Genomic DNA, 14,261 nt, shown 5'->3' with positions numbered 1-14,261 from the left:
GGAATTCAGTCCCAAAGGACCTGTCTAAGCAGCTCCCTTCACCAGCACAAAATCCACACAGAGAGAGAACGATCTGAAAGGCAAATACCATTTTGCCACCTGTCTGGTTCACCTCAAAAGCACCTGAGCCAGGGGTAGTCAATTATTTTTGGCAAAGTCCAAATTTCTTGAGCAAGGTCTAGTCAAGGTCCAGATTCCAGAGAAAATAATAATTAAAAAAATAACAATAAAGATAACAATAAGTAGATAAAAAGATTTGGGGGTCCATTCAAAAGCATCTGGTGGGCCATATTTGGCCCCAAGTCTACCCATTGACTACGCCTGATTCTGAGCCTTAAAACACATCACTTCTTGCCCTGCACTCTTTGCTGTTCCAAGGGCATCTTCAGAAGACCCCATGCTGCTCTTTTTAAGTCTCTGAATTTATTTCCCTCTATTTCCAGTTCAATTCCTTTTGTGGGGAAAGTGTCAGACGCATCAGTTTGGAGGATTATGATTTCAGGGATGCTCTATTTTCAGTCTTTTCATTAAAACCTGGATGAGGGGTAGAGAGAAGAGGAGAAGGAGGAAGAAGGTTCTCTCAATATATGATTGGTGAGGCAAACGGCTGGGCAGGCAAACCACTGGAAATTGCTGCACTGGCACCTGGCTGTGGATTTAGCACATCTGTTGGCTTCACTCACTCCACCTCACACTGTGCCCAGAGAGATCAGGAGGAGGATTTGCCTTACATGACGTTCTTCACAATTTCTGCTTTCCTTGCTGTCCTAAGACAGGTGCAAAGTGCCAGTTGTAGCTATTCTGCATGTCAAATCCTATTTCTATGTTTGGATGTCTAGGCCGATACACTTTTTTTCCTGTACATCCCACCTTCCCCAGCCCTGGCTTATGCATCCTGATTCTGGGCTCATAGCAGCTGCAAGAAAAAAAAATACACAAATGTTTACCTGCCAAAAGGAGGCCTACATTTCTTGGCATATACTCAGGTGTACATGGTATCTATACAACACCCACTGGAAAATCTGCACCACCACATAAACATCTCTCTAAACATCTCAAATTCTGCCAGTGATCCTGCCACACGCCTGGTATAGATATATTCTATCCGGTTTGGTGTGTTTCTTGGTGTCCTATATAATGGCAGGGCACACCCACTGCTGAGCTTGTGAAGTACAAAATAATGCAGTCTAGGAGAGCACTTGCACTCTGAAGGGTCCAGTCTGGCCACTGCTGAAGCCAAAGGCAAAACTCCCTTTGATTTCAATGGGAGCGGGCCCTAAAGCAAGGGAAGCTGTTAAGTTAGCGTGTCTGTGATCCTACTGGAACGGACTATGTGCTACCTGGAAAGGAACTAAACCATGCAGAATTGATCACATTACAGTTGGCCCAAAATTGGCCTGTTATAAAAATAGATCAGTTAAATTGGAGATAGGCTTGGAGTCATGAGCCCACAATGTATTGCAGGAAGAACAAGATTGTGTGGTTTACACATCCCTACTTGGAGGCAGCATAGTCCAGGGGCCCAAGCAATGCACTAGGAGCCAGGAGACCTGGGGTGTGCGTGTGACCTTAGGCAAGTCATTTCCCCTGTCTGTGCCTCAGTTTCTCCATGTGAGGAAAGTGGCCAGTGCTTTGAACTTCCTTTGTAAAGTGCCTTGAGATCTGTGCATGAAGAGCTCTATGTAAGAGCATGGTGCTGTTAGGGTGATCCCGCCCAGTTTACACATTCAGGGCCTCATTCTGATGTTACATCAGTGAAAATGCAGAGTGGAATTAAATGATTGTGAGATTAGAATCAGGTTCTCCTTCTGAAGGTTTTCTTCCCATCATATCACAAAGTTGAAGCCAGTGACACATCTATAAAGAAATGTGCCATGAGCTCTAATAATAATAATAATAATGAATACTTTGAAATTATATTAGTGCTTTAAACAGAAAGATATTAATGGCCTTTGGGAACAGCACATAATTAAGCATCTCTTCACAACTGTCAGGTAGGTAAGTTATTATCCACAAGTTTTAGATGATTAACCTGAATCACAGAAAGGCTAAGTGACGTGGCCAAAGTCAGTGGCAGGCCAGGAAACAGAACCCCAGAGTCCTCCCCAGCTCCAATCTCACAGCAATAAAAGTGAAGAAAATAACTTAAGCCTTGGCTTATCTAGCCACTCCGTTTAAGTAGCTGTCATTATCTCAGGCCTGGTCTAATGATATAATATCTGTGCTGCGGCCTTCAGGCCCATTCCTGTATACCTTGTGAATTCACTTCCTAGTGAAGCCAATGGGAGTTGGGGCAGCACAAGCACTGAGCCATTGCATTCTGCTCTGGGTAATCATTCAAATGAGCTTCAATTTGAAACACTGTAAAGTTTGTTTGGGAGTGGGAGAAGGTATAGAAAGATGGTGCATCTGAAATCAGACTAGCTGGAAACTTGGCCCACAGACTCTCACTCTGGCTGTGGCTAGATTTCGAGAGGCTCAGAGAGCGTAACATATTTGATGGAGTTCAGGGGCCTTCTATGCAGCGCTAGAGTAAAAAAAAAAAAAAAATCCAGTAAAACAGCTGAATTTTGAACAATAACATTCTGCAGCCAGTTTAGTCCAGGGACTGTGCTAATCTGTGAAAGAGGAACTGGAAACCGCAGCCTTACTGGAGTTAGCAAAGCAGGTGAGCGCAAACAGTAGCAACTCTGCCCAGTCCTTTCTACTGCTTCCCTCATTGCAGCGTCTTACAGTATCTTGGGCCAGACCCTGTAGCCTGGAAAAGGAAAGATAGGAGATCTCAAAGATGATGACCGTGATTCCACAGCCATCCCATTGAGGGAGGGCCCCACTATAGTATAGAACCCTGCTTTGTGGTGACTTTCTCGGTGCCACCACGCAGAAAGGTGGAGAGGGCCGGGAGCTAGTGGGCTTGGGATGGGTCAGGAGCATGGCCGGTTTCTCCACAACTATGTGGATCTACTGAGCAACACATCCTCATGGAGGCAGAGTACTAAGAGCCGCGGGGAGCTCCTGGGAGGGTCCACAGTCTGGGTGGTGAGGATTCCATCCTTGCAACCCAGCAGAGAACCTCCTGCCAGAGGCCCTTCACTCATGCTTTGTGCAGGGGTTCAGGTTAGAGCCTTGCAACCCAACCCCAGCCCGCTGGGACCCTGCTACAAGTGTCAGGTTAGGTCAGGTCCTGCAACCACCCAACAGTCTCAGACTCTGATCAGGTAGGCTCTGATCGCCTCCTACTGCAGGCGGGGTCAGTGAGATGGTGGCTGTGTGCCCAGCTCCTGCCTGGCTGTTGTGGGTGTGGGGTGGGATGACCGTGCCAACAAGTCGCAGCATCTCTCACTCCACAGCACCCTCCTCGGTGAGGTGGTGACAGCTGGCAGGAGTGGGGCATGCAGCCACCCCTATGCCAACCCTGCCAGGCAGGCAGGGGCCAGCGGCAGATCACAGGCATGAGGTGCAGGAAGCCCCCACCAAGCTGAGCCCCAAGGATGAGGCAGTGGCACTGATGCAGATCTGGGGAGGAGTGTTGGATTTGGGTCAGGTCTGACAATGACGTGAGACTCTTGAGCTCGGGTTAGGTCAGCCATGGGTTAGTTAGGCAGCAAGTCAGGCTTTAAATTTAGTCCCGCGCCAACCTCTGGTTAGGGTTCCACCCCCTCTATGTGATATGAATATTAAGCAAATGTCTTTGGATCTCACAGGGACTTGGTTTATCAGGGACTCTTGCACAGAAAGAACACGGCCTACTAGTGCACTCCTCCATTCATGCTGGATTTCATGTACTGTTTCCCAAATATGATGGCCAGAACATCCCCTCATGCTATGCTCTGAGGGGATTTGGTCCCAGGTCACATCAAAGCCTACAGGAGTTTATTTTGACATGGATAAGATGATGAAAATCTTATCCAAAGAGCTGTTCTGGAGAGATTTGCGCTTGAGGTGGTGGCCCTCCTTCCTTCACTCGTTATATTCCAGAGTGGCCTTGCACTTTTTTCAGCCTTGTCACCAAGATGGACAAACCTGGCACACCATGCTCTTAAACTCTCCATCAATGCGCAAAAGGGTGCCTGCCCTGACCTTACCAGGTGCCACACAGGGAGAACATCCCTGCTGTGATGACATCAACCATGGTCACACGGGCCAGCACCGTGTTCCGCAGCAGTCTATGCAGATTTGATGACGATGTGGTAGAAGTCACCTGATATCATTAGAACCTCACAGTTTGGGGCTGAAATGTCCTGAGAACAGCTTACCTGATTTTGGCACCAGAGATGGCAAACCCTAGCCGTGGTTTGGCCTTTAACCTCTGCCATGGCCTAAAACTGATCAGAGTTTCACAGCTGGGGCCAGCTGTGCTCAAGACTAATAATTTTTGCCTGGCTCTGGGTGGATCTCTGCCAAGATGAGTGGTAGCCTAAAGAGATAGTGCTTTCAATTCCTTTGCAGTGAGGAATAGGAATCCTTTGACATTCAGTAACTGCTGCTGCATCCATGGTCCACAGGGATCATACCTGCCTGGTTTTTCTTGGGATGATTTACCTGAATGGGGAGAAGGGGGGAAAAAATCCAGACCAATAGACCAAGAGTATGTCTCAAATCACCATAGACACACCTGCAAAACATTGCAATTGTGTGGGCTTTCCCCAGGGAGTGTATTCATACTGGAGTGGGTGGTGGTTCAGGAACTTTCAGGTTAAGAGAATGGCAGATTGTAAATTCCTTAGAGAAGAAGCCAAGAGGGACTTACTGATGCCATCAAGTGTCAATATTTATAACCAGTTTCTAGACAGGCTCCTTCATTTCTAGGCCCTATAGTTCTGCAGGCTTCCAGATCTGTGGCCAGAAGGTATCTCACTGCAACCATTCCAAGGGAGAGTCAGTCAGCTGCCCCAAGATACACTGAGTGTGCCATATTGCCCACACTGACAGCTCAGGGACCATCTGCTGTGCAGACCGTGCATAGGAGATAGATTTCTCTATGGATTTTTTTATTCCATGGTGCAGTATAAAAGCCAAGGTCCTGCTTCTCACCTCACTTACACAAGTCTCACATTGGTTCAATTCACTCACTTCACTGCAGTTACTCCTGATTTACACCTGTGTGAGAGGGGAGAGTCAGGCCCTGGGATTAGATAAATAATAAAAACACAGCAGAAGTTATTGTACAAACTCTGGGTCTCCAGCACCCAGGAGATAGGGCTTCTACTGTAATACCGCCTATTTTACAAACTGGGGATTGAAGAGTTCATAAAAATCAAAACATCCCAAAATGACAGGTAGGGTGGAGCATAAGTTTCATTAAATGATGCAGTGCTCTGTACTACTTGTCCTTCAAGCCACTGAAAAGCAATTTCCAGTGCACTGAGGGCAGTGGAACACAAAGGAATATCAGCTTGTTCTTCATCAGCATCACTTGCATGGTGCACGATTTTGTTTTTCTGTTCAGGGAAAAAAGGTTCATATACCTGGTTGTTTGTAAGCTTGTGAAATCCAGGTTCTGCTGTACATGAAGGAGCTGGTTGTGTGTTTATTTTATATCAGTGTTGTTGTAGCTGGGTTGGTCCCAGGATATTAGAGGGACAAGGTAGGGTGGGGTAAGGAGCAGAAGGTATGGTAGATATTCCCTTGAGGCATGAAGCTCCTTGGAAGGGCTGGGTGTAGCGACTCATGGTCCAGGGGAGGTCAGGCTGCTGGTCAGGAGGTGCATCTGAGAAGGGAAGAGAAAGGTCAGACAGGGGAGAAAAATCTATGGCTCCCAACTTTAAATGGGATGCTATTGCTTACTAGGACCCAAGGCATAATGCAGGAATCTGGAAATCTTTTCAACTCTGGCAGATATGGCTCATTCCTGTTTCATTTAGTGAAAAGTGTTTACATCAAGAGTCTAGTCCCGTACCATGTGGGGATAACCCCACCTCCTCAGAAAGAGCATTCAGTATCAATTAGGTACAGGTCAGACAACTCAATTGCCACTGAACATAATTAGGACATTAAAATACATGTAGCTGTTACGATCCTGGTTTGAGCCCTGGTGCCATTGGTTAAGCCCAGGAGCTTTCACTGTGTTATATTGAGCTAAGGGATGGTGTATTACACTAAACTGGTAGGCAATTCCAAGCCCCATGTGCTTAAGGAGCATCCTCAAACATAACTGCCCTGTCTCCTTGATTTCCCATTGGTCTCCACTGTCCATAACCTTGGCATTACCCTTGACCCTGAACTTTTCCTCTTCTCCACCTTTCCTGGGCCTGCAGACCTGCCTACGGTCATCACTGAAATATGGCTATGCTGTCTCTGCACCCCCTCTCGTGAAAGCCTCATCTCGGCTTCCATCTCTTCATGCCTGGGCCATTGCAACATCCTTTCCTATTGCCACCATGGGTCTCAGGCATACCTAGGCTGGGGATTAACCCCGATTCCAGCCAATAGGAGCCAGCAACCAATTTCCAGCATGGGTTAGCTACAAATCGGACCTGGTCCTATCAGCAGTTACTCTTCGCTTTTGAAACCCTCCATGGACCTGCTCCATCTTGATCTTTCTCCTATCCTCTCATGTAGCCCCAGCCTCCCCTTCCTTCCTTCCCACAGTCCCCACGTCACTGGGGCGAGAGCAGCTCTTGGTAGCCAGAACTCCCTATACCTGCCTAGTCTACCAGTAAGTTCAAATCCATCCGAGCATATGCGTCTCCTCCTTTGCCTGAGCCTCTTCCATTCCTCTCCCTCTCTGCTACCGATTCCTAAATTTGCCAATATTTCTAGCACAGTGGTTAAAGCAAATTGAAACAGGAAGAGATGCTTTCAGCCAAGGAGGAGGGGAGCCTGGGGGTGTGCAGGGATAGGAATGGGAACTCCATCCTACTTTTAGGAGAGGAGGAGAAGCAGAATTCTCCCTTGCTACTCCTTACTTATGCCCATGGAGGCACTGATCAGGGATTGGGCCCCATTGAGCTAGGACAGTTCCTGTCCCAAAGAGGCTGACAGTCCAATACAATAGCTCACAATACCTACAATCTGTGCTTAACCCATCACTGTATTTTTTTTAACTCTGTAAAGGAATTTGAGGATATTAACCATTATGACCAATAACAATTTGTCTAGCGGTGGCACCTAGGAGCCACAGATTGGACTAGGACCTCATTTTGCGAGGCACTGTACAAACAGAACAAACAAGTGGTCCCTACCCCAAAGAGGTTACAATCTAGGAAAGTGGAAGCAAAGTGACAACATACTATTCTGTACTGGAAGGGAGGCAGAAAGCAAGAGCGAGAACTTAAGGTCCTGTCATTGCAAGGACCATCACCAATCCAAGGGCTAAAATCTGGCACTTCCATCTCTTTGCTTTGCTATTCGGCACTCTTCTTTGCCCTGCCAGTAGATAAATACAATACTTCTCCACTAGCTTTGGGATGGGGGTTCTCAAGGTGAGGTTTAAGGGCCATTTCTAGGTGAAACAAGGAGCCACTTCTGTCAAATAGAGAAGAATCTCTCTCCCCCTCCAAGGAATGACATTTCCTATTAGTCATAGCCTATTGCAGGGATCTCAAAGGGTTCCCAGCGGCTCTTTTGACCCAATAGACTAAGCCTCCACCACAACCACTTCTGCCAGTCCCTCTCTTTACGTTGCCCAGCTGCTTCATGTCTTTTTCCTCATGGAGAAGTCCAGGGGCAATCAAATTTGCACACAGCACCAAAACCAGAAGGTAGCCACAAATGCACAAGAGAACAGAAGCAGATTGCAAAGTGACTAGGTCAGATCAGAGCAATTCAGTCCTAATAAAAGGAAAGACCAGCACCTGGAAAGTGGAAAGAAACCAGAAGCCACACAGGATGTTGTGTGGGGGTGGCAGGGAAACAGAGTAGGCAAAATCATCATGCTAAAGCAAATTTATTTCCCGCTCAATATTGTGTTGTTAAGAAGTGTAACAACTTCCTCAACCTCCTGCCCCTCTGGCAATCAGCAAGGTTTGAATCCAGACCTTTCAGCCCTAAAGCTCAGACTGCTCTCATTTCAGCCAAAGAAGGAACTATTAGTTGACAGCAGTAGTAAGCTTTTATCCCCTATGTGGACTAGGGCAGGACAGAACACACTTCACAAATGTGTAGTTACTACAGGGAAGGTGCAAGATGGTCCATTGATTTTGAATATGGGTAACATAAATTAGGACATTTATGTTATGAGGCAAGATTCTTTTGTACCTTGCACCTTGTGTCATCGTTTGCAAAGTGGTGTAACATGCTACCAGCAGTCTGAGTTTTCCCACCCACTTCAGACAGGTGGGAATGATGACAGTCAGCTGCTGTTTCCACTGAAGTTAGTGGAAAACTCCCATCGACTTCAAGAAGCTCAGGATAGGATCTGGGACCAAATCTTCAGCTGGTGTAAATTGGTTTCAACAGAACTCCATCGATTTAGCTCGCCTGAGGATCTGGCCTATAGTGCCTAACAGACTGAAGTTTGAGAATCATTAGAGCTAACTAGATTTGTTTGGCAAAATTCTGCTGTGAGTAGAACTAGTATAAATGACAGATTAGCTCCATGGACTTCTGTGCAGGGTTTTGGAGCTGTGCTCCGGCTCTGCTCCAGCTCCGGACAAAAACCTGCATTTCCACTGCTCCAGAGCTGCTCCACAGCCCTGCTTCTGTGGACTTGCTCTAGATTTATGTCAGTGTCACTGGGAGCAGAATTTGTCCATGTCTAAATTTTAACAGATATTTACACTAGGGAAACAAGTGTGAAAAATCAGGACACTTTTTTCCCCTGGATGTTTGGGGGGCAGGGGGAGGAAGGATAGTTGCATATACAAGACAAAACCCTAAATATTGGAACATCTGGTCACCCTAATTTACACAGCCACCAGGCTAAAAGATTTTTAGATCAAACCAAAAAGCACAAAATAGTCAGGATATGGATTTATTAAAGTTCTGGTGGTGAACCAGAGATGGCTGTTCAGGAAAGGCAAGGAGATGACTGTGCGGTTTCATATGCCTAATTGTTTTCAGCAGAACTGGTAATGCCACATTGCCGCATGATATTCCTGTTTGTATGTACGAATGTTTCTCTCGTGGTCACAGGGGAGATTGTTTGAAGAGAGGCACTCCTTAAAACTGGATTAGTGTTTTCATTTTCATGCTGAACGCCTGGCTGTCATTTTGTTTCAGTGTGAAAACAAGCACATGGGCCAGATCCTCAGCTGGTATAAATCAGGTTGGTTCCAATGAAGCCATGCCAATTTATACTAGCTGAGGGTTTGGTCCTTATACTGATACACCTGTGCATATGAAACCTGCTTGTATTAGAGGGACAAATGCTGGTGCTGCCTTCTGTTCCTCTTTTAAAGGGTCCTGAGAACCTGAAAACCATTGGTTCCATTATCTGCAAAGTGTGTGGGAAATGTGATCTTTCAGGTTCAGTATGATTATTATTTCTTTATATCGTGGCAGCACCTAGGAGCCCCAAGCATGAACTAGGACATCATTGTGCTAGGAGCTGCACAAATGCCAAGCAAAAAGATGGTCCTGACCCAAAGAGCTTGCTTATAAGCCCCACTTTGTAGAGGTGTAAATGATGCCCCAGAATATAAGGAGGTGGAGAATCAGGTCTCCGGTGTAGTTGCATCTGGGGCATATAGAAAAGAGGCTGTGATCAGATAGACAGACTCAGGTCACCAGTTCTTGGGCTTTCCTTAGCTGTTCACACTGTACCAAGAACCCTGGGAAAGGGACAGTGTGAAGAAGAAAGGACCTAACATCCAAGCAGCTTGGAAATCTGGAGCAATGGAAACCTGTTCTCAGTGAATCTGGCTCCAGCTCTCCCAGTATACTAGAGAGCAGCTTGCAATTAAATATAGAATCTGATTCTCAGCTAGTGTAAATCATTGGTGTCAATGGGTCTATGTCAATTTACACCAGCTGAGGATCTGGCCCATGTTTATTAACGAATTGCTCCCAAAGCAAAAGCATCAATAGCATTGGTGTGACCGATGCTAGGAGCAACACCGAGAAGTTAACAAGCCAATAAATTAAAACGTTAAGTTCAAGAGAGGACTGTTTGTGGAACACACAGTGATGTGTGAGTGGTTAAAACAGACAGCACCATAGAAACCCAGTTGCTAGATGGCACGTCAGGGAAACAAATATCCCCTTGGTCCAATCCCCCATCCCCAGATGCCATCCAATCCCAGTTCAAACATTCAGACAAGTCCGCTGTGTTTTTCTAACCAATTGACTCTCCCCTTCACAAATGTCAGGTGGGAGACCAGCAGGTTAAAGACAGGCAGCAAAACTCTTCCATAAAAGTCCATCAGACAGACACATTAACCCCTGTAATCCCTTCCTGTGGTTTAGGAGACGCCACCCAGATTTATTAATTAAACCTTGTTATCCGGTGGCCGCTGTCAATTAAGCATTTCCTTGTAACGGGTATAAGGAGGGCTCATTCATTAGCAGATATTTCCATTACATTTAAGGTGATGAGTCTCTCCACTGCTTTGATCCCTCCTGCCTCACACCAGCAAACGGATGGGCAAAACCTTTGTGTTATGGATTAAGATTGAAAGGAAAAGCGGGGAAAGAAGAGAGGAGGACACAAACAGAGAAAGAACAAAGCCAAGTCACTGCTTTGAACAGGCCTGTGAGAATTGGTAATGAATAGTCAGATGTGGTCTTTGAGAAGAAATATGGCATAGAATTAGGCTAGGATGCAGGGACCCTGGCTCTGCGGTGGGCCTACTCTGTGACCCTGGGCAAGTCTTCACGTCTCTGTGCATTTGTTTCCGCTGCATCCCTTTGTTTAGATCACATGAGGGCAGAAATAGTCTGATTATCTGTATCCATTGCACTTAGCATCCTGGTACCCCAATATTGGCTGACGCCTCTCTGACGGCCGCAGCTTTGAGGTTGTGTGGGTGGAGAGAAAGGATAGAGAGGAAGTAGGAGAAACCCTGTTCCTGCAGGAAAGAGCCAGAAACTCGCACGTGGGGGCCCCAGTCTCAGCTCAGGCCCAGGTGCTGCCAATTGCCAAAATACAAATTTGATTCATTATATGTAGTGCTGTGCTTTTCCCTAGCATGTTTGCTCCGTGGATCCCAAAACACTATACAAATATTAGTGAATTTCCACAAGTTCCCAGTTTGCTTGGGCAATTACTTCTTTTGCCTGCACAAAGTTTGCGAGGGTAGTTTGCACCCATATTTCAAATTCATCACTCTCAACTGTGTGGCTCTGCCCAGCTTTGCCCCTTCCCCCAACTCGGGCCCTATGCTCTGCCAGTTCCACTTCCCTTCTCCCACAAGGGCCTGCAAACTTATTCCCATGCTGCCCTCTGTGCCTGGGCACACACCCCAGCCCTGATCTTATGCGACAGGCTACCTCCATTTCCTCCTTCATAGTCCCCCAGGTGTATCTAAAGGAGATGCTCTAGCTCAGCCAGAAATTTTGGCATTGTAGGGATTCTTATGTATCAATAATGGCATTTGGGTCCAGCCAAGCCAGGGGCTCGATCTGGCAATGACTACTCGGTCATTGCAAATTCCTCCTCTATGGTCTTCACTGGGATATTGGCTTAAGTAAGGAAAGACTGAAGAATTTGACCCACTGTGACTTGTCCAAAGCCTCACAGAGATCCTGCTGCATGGACAGTGGGAGAAGATGAAGCAGAGATCTGCTCTGGAGCTCAGGGAGGAGAATTTTTGCCCTTGGGTACAGTCTCCATCTGTGTTCGTATAGGCCCTAGCACCATAAGGCCCCAATCTTGAGTGAGACTTTTGGTCATAACTGTAAATTATTGGTATTACTACTGCTATTTGAAATTAGCATTAAAAACAATTGACTCCACAATCAGAATCAAAGCAATGTCAGGCTGGAAAGGACCTCAAGAAGTCCAGCCCCCTGCACCGAGTCAGGATCTAATAAACCTAGGCTTTCCCTGAAAGGTGTTTGTCCAATTCTGTTTTTAAAAACCTTGTAACAAAGCAACAACTCACCGGTGCGGCATCTCCTGCTGGTCATCTGGGATATAGAACGCCCTCCGCAGGCCAGCATCTCACCTGCTGCTGGCCCCCCCATGTTCCTCCCAGACTTGGTGCCTCTTCACCTTGGGGTGCTGCCCCCTGGCAATGCCCCTTTGAGTTCTGCCCACTGCAGTAACCCACAAATCTGGGTTTCCCCACCCAAAGGAACCCCCCAACTCTCTATCCCCACCTTGCCTCAGTGGCTACAGCCAGTCATCACCATCTAGCCCCCGCTCACTGGGGCAGACTGCAATGACCACTCATCATTGGCAAGGTTAGGACCTGCAGCCTTTGCCTATCCCCAGCTGCCCCTCTGCAGCCCCAGTACCTTTTCATAGGCCTTGCACAAGGCCTGCAGCTTGGGGGGGTTTACCAGGCTAGAGCTCCCAACACCCTTTGCCCTTCCCCAGCACTGCTTTACTTCAAGTCCCTTGCTCTCAAACAGTTAGCCCTTTCCACTCCAGGGCTAGAGTGAGACTCCTCTAGCTTCTGGCCCACAGCCCTCTTATAAGGGCCCTGATTAAGCCAGCCACACCTGTGGTCAGTTACATAGTCAGCTTTCCCCAGCTGTTCTTAATCCCTTTCCCTGCTGCAGCCCTCTCCAGCTGCTTTTAACCCCTTCAGGACTGGAGCGGGGTGACCACCCCGCTACAAACCTCCAGTGATGGCAATTCCACAACCTCCCTTGGAAGTCTACTGCAGAACTTAACTACCCTTAGAGTTAGAAAGTTTTTCCTAATATCTAACCTAAATCTCCTTTGCCGCTCCTTTGCTCTTGTCCTTGCTTCAGTGGCATGGAGAACAGTGGATCACCGTTCTCTTTGTAACAGCCCTTGGCGTATTTCAACACTGTTACCAGGTCCCCCCTCAGTCTTCTTTTCTCAAGACTAAACATGCCCCTTTTTTAACCTTTCTTCAGGTCAGGTTTCTAAATCTTTTGTCATTTCTGTTGCTCTTCTCTGGACTCTCTCCAATTTCTCCATATCTTTCCTAAACTGTGGCATCCAGACACCGCTCTTCCTCCCACCTCTTCTGTTCCTCAGAACAAGTGTATATAATCTTGATGTATAATGCAGCACGGCCTCCCTTGTTATCCTGCCTGTCCTTCCTGACCAAGCTATCCCCTCTATGCCAATATTCTGCTCTGTGGCAATAGAGGTCTCCAAGCAGCAAAGTAAGTAAAGCACCTTATTGCCAAACATCTCAGGTTACAGAACAAGGGGAAGCTCTTTGGGGCAGAGACCATTTTTTTTGTTCTGTTTTAACACAGAACCTAGAACACTGAGGTGCTGGTCCATATGGAGGCTCCTAGGGCCTAGCACAATACCATAAATAAATATCAATAACAGAAACATTGGTATCTGTAAAAAGAAAAGGAGTACTGGTGGCACCTTAGAGACTAACAAATTTATTAGAGCATAAGCTTTCGTGAGCTACAGCTCACTTCATTGGATGCATTTGGTGGAAAAACATTTTTCCACCAAATGCATCCGATGAAGTGAGCTGTAGCTCACGAAAGCTTATGCTCTAATAAATTTGTTAGTCTCTAAGGTGCCACCAGTACTCCTTTTCTTTTTGCGAATACAGACTAACACTGCTGCTACTCTGAAACCATTGGTATCTGTAGTACAAGCAAGGCAGGCAGAGAAATCAATGGCCTAGATTCTGTGTATGTAAATCTGGAGTAAACTCCTTGAAATTGTTGGGCTCACTCCAGGGTGGCCCGGGTGGAAATGAAATCCAAAACTGGCCCAATGGCTGCTACATTTAAGAAGGACAAAAGTGGAAGGGAAATTAACACGGGGCTTGATTCCTCATACACACACACCAGTGTAACTCCAGGGGCTTGAATGGGGTTACTCCCAATGTCCATTGATTGAGGCTTGGAAGTGAGTTAGGCTCATTCCTTCTGACTCCACTTAAGAATCATTATCTGCTTCCCACTGTCAACACACACACCCAGGATTAGATGAATAGATTCCTAGATGTTAAGGCCAGAAGGGATCATTGTGATCATCTTATCTGACTTCCTGCTCAACACAGGCCAGAGAACCTCATCCAGTAATATCTTCATCAGCAACGAGTGGCTAAATATGCATTTGAGTCCAGCCATGTTGCCAACTCTTGCGATTTCATCACAAGTCTCCTGATATTTTGATGCTTATCTTAAAGCCCCACCTTCTGGAATCAGGTGATTACATGAGTGTCTCAGATTTCGTATTTCAAGTAAGTTTCTTGCCCTCATGATTG

General features: G+C 46.6%; 1 long non-coding RNA gene across 1 annotated transcript; it reads right to left on the bottom strand.

Moving 5' to 3' along the window:
* Nucleotides 1–152: 152 nt before the first annotated feature.
* Nucleotides 153–12,310, bottom strand: LOC122457231. The gene is made up of 3 exons (XR_006276696.1): nucleotides 11,985–12,310; nucleotides 5,469–5,710; nucleotides 153–916 (listed from the first exon to the last, which is right to left on the bottom strand). It is a non-coding gene; the product is annotated as an uncharacterized LOC122457231 (long non-coding RNA).
* Nucleotides 12,311–14,261: the final 1,951 nt, after the last annotated feature.

The sequence above is a fragment of the Dermochelys coriacea genome, chromosome 22, assembly GCF_009764565.3.
Source record: "Dermochelys coriacea isolate rDerCor1 chromosome 22, rDerCor1.pri.v4, whole genome shotgun sequence".
NCBI classification, from domain to species: domain Eukaryota; kingdom Metazoa; phylum Chordata; order Testudines; family Dermochelyidae; genus Dermochelys; species Dermochelys coriacea.
The sequence above is the reverse complement of the archived record's forward strand: the minus strand, read 5'-3'. Positions and strand labels throughout refer to the sequence as shown.